The sequence below is a fragment of the Crocodylus siamensis genome, chromosome 1, assembly GCF_052110815.1.
Source record: "Crocodylus siamensis isolate JL-2025a chromosome 1, ASM5211081v1, whole genome shotgun sequence".
NCBI lineage: Eukaryota > Metazoa > Chordata > Crocodylia > Crocodylidae > Crocodylus > Crocodylus siamensis.
This window is the reverse complement of record NC_143395.1, coordinates 154,457,654-154,468,636: the sequence shown is the minus strand read 5'-3', so window position 1 is coordinate 154,468,636 and position 10,983 is coordinate 154,457,654.

The following is a 10,983-nucleotide window of genomic DNA, read 5'->3' as shown; positions in this document are numbered from 1 at the left end:
TGATTCAGGGCAGGTCTCTGTCACAGCAGGTGGGATCCAGCATAACAAGCATGGTGCTGAACCCCATTGTCCATGTGTTATCATTGCCCATCCCTGAGCCAGAGGCATGATGCTGTGCTGTGTGATAGCATCTCTGCTCCCAGCATCCACAGGTAAATCATCTGGAACAGGATGGCTGAATTCACCCACACCCCACCTCTCTTCGCCTGTCTGCACCACAGATACAACTGAGTCAGTGGACCTGGCTCCAGCAGGCCTTCAGGTTCTGGAGCATTGACCAGAGGCTGCAGTGATGGGTTTGTGTGTAAGGACTGAGGGATAGATTTAACCAGGCTGTGCCTAAGATGTGAGACCAGCTGTAGAACATGGCTGGGGTCCAATTCACACTGTGCACAGAAGAAGGCCAGATCCTGCTCCCTTGACACAGCCGCATGTGTTGTGCCCAGCACAGGAAGCAGCAAGGTGGGGAAGGGAGATCTCTTTGGTCCTGGCAGCAACCAGTCACTACCACACTGACATAGGAGAGTCATGTGAGCCATGCTGCTTAGCAACTGCACCATATGGGATCCATCCACACTGAGCATCTCTGCTTCAGAAACCACAGTTAAGGAGGGGGAGGCTGCAGGGAGAGGCTAGTGAGCCACTGGGAGCACTTAACTTTTGCATAGTCCCACACCCCATAACTCCCAAACATCCCCAGCCCTTCCCCATGCCCTGGTAGAAAATGCAGCACTGCCCACCAACTCTGTCCAGCACAGTGGGAACAGAGTCATGGGCATCATCACCCCAACCCCACCATCCCATTGAGCTGGACTGCTGAGACTGCCTAGAGACCCCAGCACCATGCCAAGCTCCTAACCAGCAAAAAAACACAGAGACCCCTGGATGGGAGAGACCTGGGGAGGCTGTGGAGTCCCCTTCAACTGGAGGAGTATAAGGAAAAGTGACACAAACTCCCGTCTGAGTGCATTTGCCCCTACCCTGATGTAGGGGGTTAGACTAGCAGAGCTCTGGAGGTCTCTTCCAGCCTTACATGTCTGATTATCTGTACACCAGGCACTGTGAGTGAATGGTGTCTTCTTCCCCAGCCCACCCCTAGGCAGTGGGGTTCTGCAGGTGTCCCGTGAGTGGGAGAAATGTCAGGGCCAGGATGCCCTCTCCCACTTTGGTACTCTTCCTCCAGCCACTGGCACCTGCAGAGCACAGCTGCAGTATGTGTGGCACAGCTGGGCTTCCCCAGCACAGGGGAGGAGGCAGGCTGGATGCAGGCAGATAGCTCAGAGGGGGGACCACAGGTGTTTGCTGGCTGGCACCAGGCATCTAAATGAAAATTCATTGCTCTAAAGGGGCTGCCTCAGATATTCTGTCCTCACTCTCTGAGCATTTGTGGGGCAGCCCAGGTAAGGTAAAACCAGCCACAGCTGCCAAGGGGATGCCAAATCAGATTCCTTCTCCTTCCAGCCTCTCAGTGCATGGGACATCTTCTGTCCTCAGCCCCACCACCATCCACCTCTTGCAAAAAACCCAGGCACACCATAGACCCACAGGAAGAAAGGCAGAGGTGATGGGTGGAGGAAGGAAGGACTTCAGAGGTTCAGTAGGATGTAGTGGAGCTTTCAGCACCCTGCTGGTGTAATGGAGAGCAAGAGGAAAGGATGGCAGCTCCCAGGACTGCAGGTGCCATCACAGGTGTTGCTTCAGAGTCAGGGTACAGGGTGTGGAGCAGGTAGTATTCCTCTCCCAGGTTGGTTAATGCCAGTGTCCTGTCCCCCCAGCCTTTAGTCCTTAGCACAGGTCTCTGTCATGTCTTACAGGAAGACTTCCAATGATGGTCTGCAGAAATCCTCCCAGGCCTCCAGGCTGAACCTGAGCAGCTGTTTTGAGGAACACCACCTGCACACAGATGAGATACACAACCCGTCCTCAGGAGCAAGGCTTGGAGGTAGTTTCCAGTAGCCCCTTCAAAGGAAACCTCCCAGAAAACAGCCCACTCCAGCAGGCTTAGTTTATAAAGCAGTGCCTAGGATTTCTCCCCCCAGGGAAGTCCTGACAAGGCTTGGGGCATTTGCAGGGGAATCTGAGTTGAGTGCCACAGAATCAGTGCACAGACATCACTGGCACCAGAAGGCTGGCCATAGGTCTGTCTAGCATCACCAAGAGGGAGCCAGGCAAAGCTCCCCTTGTGTTTAGCACTTCAGAGCCCAGATCCTGACTGGAAGGGAGTGTCTGCAGTGGCCACCCCCTAAGGACCACTAAGCCAGACTGCAGTAGCCCAGCCAAGCCTGTAGTGGAGTGAGCAAGCTCAGGGCAGGCCCTGTTGTGTGTAACTTCATGGAGGGCGCGCCCCAAGCAGAAGCAAGGATGTCCAGCTGAGGGTCCAGGCTCTGACTTTGGAGTGGGGGTAAGAGGGCAATGAGAGATGGGGCTTCCTCCTTCTCCTCTCCTCCCCCTACAGGGCAATGCTTAATCCCATGGACCTCAGCAACATCACCATGGGAAGCCAGGTGGTCTCTCCATCAGGGCATATTCTACCCCTGGGCACACAGGCGTGGGGAGAAGGGGTGTCAGGAGGATGGCCCTAAAGAAGCTGCTGTCTCTTTCCTTCAGATCCTCAAGCAGCAGTCCAGAGGGGAGCATGCTGGCCCGGGGGGGGGGTGGCTCTGACTCTGGCTATGGCTGCAGCTCTGATTAGTGCCGTCTCTGCTTTTGTGAGAGCCTCCCTGCCCTCACTCCCAGCCCCGGCAGGGTGACGTCACCCTGTGTGGATTTCAATGTGCATTTTCTGGGCTTGCAGCCGAGTGTCGCAGATGCCTCCCCCGTTTCTCTCTCCTCCTTCCCCCACCACCAGCCTGGCCAGGTTTGCAGCAAGCTGCTCCATGCTGGCTGGCACCGCAGACTCAGCAGCAGCAGAGTTGCAGGATGGGAGGGGCTGCCTGGTGATCGCCTGTATAGAGGGGCTTGGGCACAGGTGCTGGGAAATTGTTGAGAAGCACAGAGAAGCACTGGTGCTCCCAAAAGGAGAGCTGGGGTTTCCTGTGCATAGAGATTTGCACAGGGTTCACTCAGCTGCTCTCGCACACATCAACCCACACAATCATCTATCTGCATTACACCGGCAGTCCCATGCCAGTGTAATGCAGATGTGGCAAAAGTAAAAGATCTGTCCAGGGAGACTACAAGAGACATGATCACTGGGACTTCCAGACACCCAGGCACTGGAGCAGGCAGGCTGTGTGCTTTTAAGGCCCCTGTGGCCATGGGACCTCATTCTAGCACAGGAAACATGCACACTCATGCACAAACACACTAGAACTTTCCCACTCACAGGCATGAACTTATAGGTGAACAGTTGCCTTAACTCAAGTGCACACACACCCAGCCTTACACAATCATGTACACCCAGCCTTGCGCATGATAGTGCCCTTGCACACACTGTCCTAATACATACCTACATAGACACATGGATTCACTCTCACCTGAACTTGCATACCCAGGGCCTCTTCCATGTGCGTGAGCACCCACCCATGTGCTCACATGCTCACACACACAGCAGCTGAGCCCTGGCTTTGTCACTTGCACTTCGTGCACTGGAATGACTGGGGAATGGCTTCTATAGAATGTGCACTGATTTGGCCACTTCAGTTTAAAAGCACCTAATATCCACTTAGCAGACTGGATCACGCTCCATTGATAAGGCTGTGCTCTAACTGAACGGCTCCCCCAGGAGCCATCAGTTCAGTCAGTGCATTGACTGCGTCTTGACCAGACCCCATCAGGCCAAACAGCTGGCACCAGGCATAGTGGGTCAGAGAATGTACTACTTGTTCCCAACCTGGCCCAAAGGGAGAAGAGGCCAAGCCTGCCTGGGGCAAGCCCATGTCCCACCTTGGGAAGGGAAGGATGGCTAATCCAAGGGCTGTAGTAGACTGGATAGGAAGTGTCATGGCTCAGCACTGTAAACTATCCACACAGGGAAAGGGAGACTGAGAGTGAGAGCAGAAGGGACACTGGACAACCATTCCCTGGTCCAGCTGCCCCCACTGACCACGCATGGTTTGGTTAGGGATGATCCTGCCTCAGGCAGAGGGCTGGACTAGATGACCTATAGGGGTCCCTCTCAGGCCTGCTTCATGTGATGCAGTGATGTGAGGCCAGGGGCCTTTGAATGTTGGATTGTCTTTGTCTGCGGACCTCAGGGCCCAGCTCTAAGATGCTGGGCACCCTTGTGAACATTGTTGGGAGCTGCAGGCACTCAGCATCTCTCCAGATCAGGACTATACATAGCTTCTGTAGCCTACTGTCCGGGGAGGTGGGAAAAACAGCTCCCAGGGAATCGCAGCAGCTTGTCTTTGTAGAGTGCCCTTCACAGCCAAGCAACTGGCCAGGTTAAGGGGGTCGGCCCTTACCAACCACCCTGAGCTCCTGCCTGAGCTCCAATTACAGCTGGCAGTTTTGGGCCTTCTGCTGAGCGGGGCAGTTTGCTTGGCTGTAACATGAACTCCCCTTGTTCCCTGGCCGTGCACTCTCCCTCCACTTTCTGAGAACGGCCTGAACCCCAGTCTCAGAGACTCCCTGGCCTTGGGTAAAGGGCCCTGCCATGAGCCCATCTTTATTATAGCATGAAAAGTCCCAAGAAGGAGCTCAAGGGATGCATTTTCAAAGGAACCTGGTGGCTTTGTACCTAGCACTGTGCCCTCAGGTGCCTGAACCCTCAGGGAGGTTAAGGGAGCTACTACTGCTCACGCTACCACTCTCCCACAGATTAAGAGGTAGAGAGGCCTGTGCCGCAGGAGAGGGGGTCTAGTTCTTCCTCATTCAGCATGTGTTTTCTGGTCTCTCCTATCTGCAGCCAACAGATTTGTTGGGGTCTTGTGAACATGTCATCCAGCTTCTGCCCCCAGGTTTGTGTTGGCAAGGAAAGGAGCTGTGCATAGAAAAAGAGTGATCGTGTGGCTAAAGCAGGCATGCTGCGTGCCTTTGCTCCTACACTGGTCCCCATGGGAGTCGCAGGTACTTCTTGTATGTGACTCTTCAGCTTGAACGTGCAGCATGTGGCATCTTTTGTGTTGTTAGCAGAGACTTAGCAGGGGGGGCCTGCCTCCCTCTCCATGGGCCCAGGGGGGCAGCCAGATGCAGAGCAGAACCCTCTCTCTGCCTGGGAGAAGGAAAGTGGATGCTGTGCAGTCTCGCCTGTGAAACAGCCATCTCTCTAGCACTAAGGCTAAGTGCTACATGAAACAGCAGGAGACTCATCTGAGCTGTGAGGGCCCCCTAGGGTTAGGAGCAGCAAAAGGGGCCTGCTCAGTTCAGTTCCACGTGCTTGTCATGCGCGCCAGGCTCTGCCTTTGGGATGTTTTCTTAGAGGCAAATGTCCTGGAGCACTACAACTTGAGCGCTCAGAGCTCACAGCAGAGCTCAGCTCTGCAAGGACATGGGCCATAGCTGCCCCGCATGAACAGGCCGCTGATGCTTCCATATGAAGGAGCCCTCCCCCCCGAGCCTGTGGTGACCCCAGTGCTCTGTGGGAGCAAAGGGGGACACTATGGCCGATTCAATGAGAGCCGGTCTGCTTGAGTCAGTGCCTCAGTGCTGGGGGACTCTCCACTGCTGGAGAGCTTTGGGAGGATATACTGAAATGACATCCCAAACTCGGGTGGCCATTAAATATCCCCTGGTACTGTTATCAAGAGGAGACAGTCACTTCAGTGCCCTGCCCAATCCCCAAGTGGCTGGAAATCTGCCCTGCATAGCCAGCTGGAGCTGGAAACTGCCTTCATACAAACAGTTGCCATTACGATTTTGGAAATGAGTGCCATGTCTCACCCCAGAGGCAGCTGCATTTCACCATAAAAAAGACTGTTGTCAAGGCTTTGCGGGACTCCAGGATGTAAGATACTAGGGAAATAGAAGATACTTGGCCAGGCTTCTCCTTATGATTTGATTTATTACAAGCCCCTGACAAAAATTCCCAGTTCACCATACAATCCACCCCAGCCTAAGTGCTCCCTTGATCTCATCTATCTCTCCCCTGCCTTTCTGCAGAAGCTCCCCCCTTGGCTCACGACAAGCTGCTGTACTGCTGAGGGTGGATGCAGAGTGTGTGTCTGTGTGTGTGTCTATCAGGGCAGGGGTGTTGGGGTGGGGGGGTGCAACCCCAAACTGACCCTATACCATACCAGATCCTCCTGCAGGGCAGCACACAGTTCTTTAGTCCTGCTGCCAAGGGCTGCTTTGGGGCACAGAGAAGGGGAATCCCACTGCCACCAGGATGCTTCCTGAAGTTCTTGACCCCAAATAAGGCTGCTGATAGAGATGTCGGCATCTCTCCCAAGTGATGGCAGCTTGTGTGGGGAAGTGTGAGCTCTTCCAGGGGCTGATTAGATACAGCTCTATCTGCCTGTCTAAAGAGAGACATTATATAGAGAAAGAAAGATTGTGTGTATGTGTGTGTGTGTATATACCTCTATATAGATAACTATATAGAGAGAAATACAGGTATAGAGAGAAAGAGAGACATCATGTGTGTGTATATGTACGTATATATCAATATATCTATACATTTTGGTTACATAATTATGCAATGGTGGCATTAAAACACAAGTGCAATGGGTATATAAAAGAGAGAGCTTTACAGTATATGAAATTTAGCACAAGTTTAATGTTTCAGGAAAGATAAAAAAACTTCAAGATGTATTGTGTAGGCCTTCTGCTTTATTTTAATTGCAAGAATTACTAATGGTATTCTTAGACTCGTACTCGAGGTAGGTATGGTCTGTATTTTTCTTGTAGTAGTTTACTGTAATGTAGGTACAATGTAAAATATGTATTAAAAATTGTCAAACAAGAGTCTACATGACCACTAAACTAAAACAACTTTCCTCTCGTGTTATTATATGTTTATGACAATCCCATGCATCTTAGACATTTTCCTAAGGCAGTTGTTTTATTTAGTTTTGTGTGTGCCAAATCTGAGTAGTTAATTTTGACACCACATGTTGTGCTTTATTTATTAATGCACTGTGTAAACATTTAACGGGTCTATTTATTAATGCTTTTTGATACATTCATGTTTATAATGGAGTATAGGGGGCCTCCAATGTTCTGTTTGCCCAGGGCCCCAATAAATCTTAATCTGCCACGCTGTTTATCCTGCTTTTCAGGAACCCTTCCCTCCTTCTCCCTTCCCCCCACCACACCATACCTCACCCCCCTCCAGTAACTCAGGCAGGTCTAAGAGAAAGATGCACCGGGAAGACAATCCATCAGCTCAAATATCACTGAGTTTTACGGAGACAAGAGGAAAAAGAGATGCAGAAAATGATTGACCTTTCAAACAGCCACGTTCTTGGGTTCCCTCCTTCGTCTGGAAACTCCTCACTCTCCACCATAACCTTCTCTTCTCCATCCCCGCATTTATTTAGAAACATCATCAATAATTGAGAGGCTGCCAGTGTGCTCTGCTGCAGCACTGACAGGTCTCTCTGCTGTTTCCTGCTTTCAGGCTGGCCCCTTTAGTGCTTGAGGCTTGTCATTTTCTGGCTGTGTCTTATCAGAAAGGTAGGATTCACCAGCCTGGAACAGGTCCTGCCTATTCCCTCTTACCAGGAAGACCCTTCCAGCCTGCTAGCTCTCCTCTTGCTCTCCCTGGACTAAGCAAAGCCAGGAGCCACTTAGTCCTTACGCCTACCCTAGCAAAGCAAATCAAGAGTCTGTCTAGTCTGATTTCCCAGCTCATGTTGCACTGGCTCACCACTGCTGCAGAGAGTCCACTCCTCAAGAAGGCAGCTCTCTTGCCCTGCATCAGTACAGCACCTAGCACAGAGGAGACCTGACCAGCAATTAATCCACTGGGTGCTGCATCAGGTCAAAGGGATGGCCTTACAAGGCTGGCATCCTGCCACCGGAAGTAGTGGAAAGGCCACAAAAACATCATTGTCCAGTTATGTTACAGGAAGGTCCCTTCTATATGTCAGTGTATGTCACCAATTCCTGATATCAGGAAAAGCTTCACTGTTAAAACAGTGGAACAGACTGCCTAGGGAAGTTGTGAACTCTCCATCACTGGAGGTGTTCAAGAAGAGGTTGGACAGGCACTGGTCAGGAATGATCTAGGTATAACTATGTCCATGATCTACTATGGATCTTTCCTATGCTTCTGGGATTTGTTGGTTGCCCTCTCCTCCCCCACACCTTTGCTGCTACATGTGTTGGGGTGTTTTTAAGCCTTCCTTGAAGGCATTGGGTGTTGGCTTCTCTCTTGGGGCAGGGTCCAACCTGATCCAGACAGGGGAACAGAGATGGAGAAGGTGAGGGAGGTGGCTTGGTGTAGTGAAATGAAACCACTGCACCGCTCAAAAAGAGCAGCCTTCCTCCCCCATCTCAGGATGAGCTCTGGTATGGACTGTGGGAGCTTTTGCCACCTCTACAGTAGAGGGCATGGCCCTCACCTGGGATCTCTTGAGAATATCTTAACAACCTTCTATAGAAGCAGGTGGCAAGTGTGGGTATTATGCCTGTGTTGTGTCAGGGTTGATGGTAGTTTTATGAAGAGTTTAGATAATGGATTGCATAGGATGGTCTGGATAGGGATGATCCTGGCTCAGGCAGGGGATTGGACCTTTGGAGGTCCCTTCCAGCCTTAATTCTCCATGATTCTATTGACCCAGTGCATTTATTCCAGTGTAATTGCAGGTATAGCGGGGAGGAGGCTGATATGTAGACAGGTTCATACCATCCTCATCCATTGCAATGTCTGAGCCTTTTGATTTCTGCTGAGGCATTTGCTTTGACTGTATTCTGCAGCAAGGAGTCCCACAGGCTCACTGCACATTGCTGGGAAAGCTGTGCCCATCATCTGTCTAAGTGGGTGCCTGTTCATTCTATTGAGTGGATTCTCATATCTCTGGTATTGACTCTGTACCAAGACATCTGTTTTCAGAAGCAGCCCCTCCGCCTTGGCTTGGAAATCAGGCACACTTTCCTAACTGTGGTGCTGGAGAGAATACTGCAGAGAAGGCTGGAGAGGACACTCCTCCCTCACCAGGAAAGCATCACCAGGACCTCACAGGGCCTTGTCATGTCTGGCTGCTCGGGCTGTGGGAAACTCAGGTTTTGAACACCAAGGACTTCAGCACTGACTGCCTTCTTGAACGCTTGTGCTGAAAGCTGAAATGGGTGGGAAAGAAGAGCTCCTTGAACTTTCAAGCTGAGACTCTTCAGGTGTTTTACTGACCTGCTTGGGCTTACTTGGCTTGACCTTAATGGGTGATGGCTATTGCTGATGTCACCTTGGAAAGTGCCGTAGCGCACTCCAGCTGCAGCCCATTTTGTTGGTGTGTTGGGCCTAGGTTCTGCAGTGAGTATAAGTTCCTATGCTGGTACATGTCTGGGGAGGGAGGGAGGACGCATGCATGTGCGCATGCACGCATATATGCAGGCAGGCATGCCTTTGTGTGTGTATCCCGTTGTTATCCTGTTGCTTTCAGAAGCTGTCTCAGTTGCTGACACATTGCTGAGACCATTAGAAATGGCCAGACAAGCCCAGGGTGTCAATGTGGCTGAGCTCACCCACCGAGTGTCTATCAGTGGGTGACTCACAGAGCTCCCACATGTGGGCCTCAAGCACTCCTTCCTCACTGCCCAGTCCTTAGAGGGAAGTTGGGCTCTGTGGAGAACCTTTCCCCTGTCCCAGTACCTTGCTGCAGTGTTGTGGGGAGGGGCAAGGGAGAGTTCTCTTTTTCCCTTTCAGGGGCTGGGAAGCCAGCAAGTGGTTACAGCAGCAGTAAGAGGCCAATCAGTCACAGGGAGTCACTCAGTAGAACAGGATGTGCAGCTGGAGAGCCCCCTGGGCCTGTCAGTGCCATTGGGAGGGTCAAGGTGAACAGGGAATGGAGCACAGAAGTACAGTATCAACTCAGCAGCCCATGGAGCATGAACTCTCAGGCTGTCCTATCCCATCAGCATTCAGTGCTCACCACACTGCTCTCACTGGACCAGCATGGAGAGGGCCCTACCTCACCTGATCTGCCTTTGCCTCTCCACCTGGCTGAGGTCTTCCCCAGTAACTACAGAGGCAGCACAGAACCCCTGATGGTGCCAAAGGTCTAGTAAAGGGGGATGTCATCTCCCTACTCCTTCTGCACTGCATATCCCTGTTCATGTCAGCTGCCTTCGGAGTCCACCCAGCCCATCCCATCCAGGGGAGAGGGACTGGAGGAGAGGATACCAGAGTAGGGCTGAGGATATCTCCCAGCTCGCTCTGTCACTTCTTTGCTCTCTCATCTGTTGGTTAAGCTCTGCACCTCCCGTAGAGCAGGGACCAGCCTCATCCAGAGGCTCAGAAATAGAAAAGGTGAGGGAGGACTAGACCCTAGTTGAATGGAACAAGGCCCCTGCACCCCTCAAAGAGAGCAGCCTTCCTCCCCATCCCACAATGGGCTCAGCCTCTGCTCCAGACAGCAGGGATCTCCAGGCAGCCAAATGAGAATCCCTACGAAGGAAAGAGGGACCACATAAAGAGTCATTTGCCTGGACATTTCACATATGCCCCTTCCCCTGACACAGGGATGGTTCTTCCTCACCCTCTCTTGCAGGAAAAAGGGATGGAGCTAATGTATCCCAGAGTCCGCTAGCATCCCTCACTGCATATCACAGGGATGGAAGATGACCTAAGGAATTCAGCTGGGGAGTTTCTTAGTAACACATCAGCTCTGGTTTCTACTGACCAGGATTTCACCCATCTCCAGTAAGGGAGAAATGTAGGTACTAAGATGTACCAGCTCAGAGCATGAAGGATAAAGGGGAAAAGGAATGCCTCATGAGGGATTTCAAGATGCCCAGCACAGACCCCCTAAAAAGCAGCAGTAGCTTCTTGGAAAGGTTTAATGTTAAACTGTTTGGACTATCACAGAAGCCTCAGTCTTACATGGGGACTCCCACTGTACTAGATGCTCCCACTGTATATAGTATGGCCTCTTGGCTTCT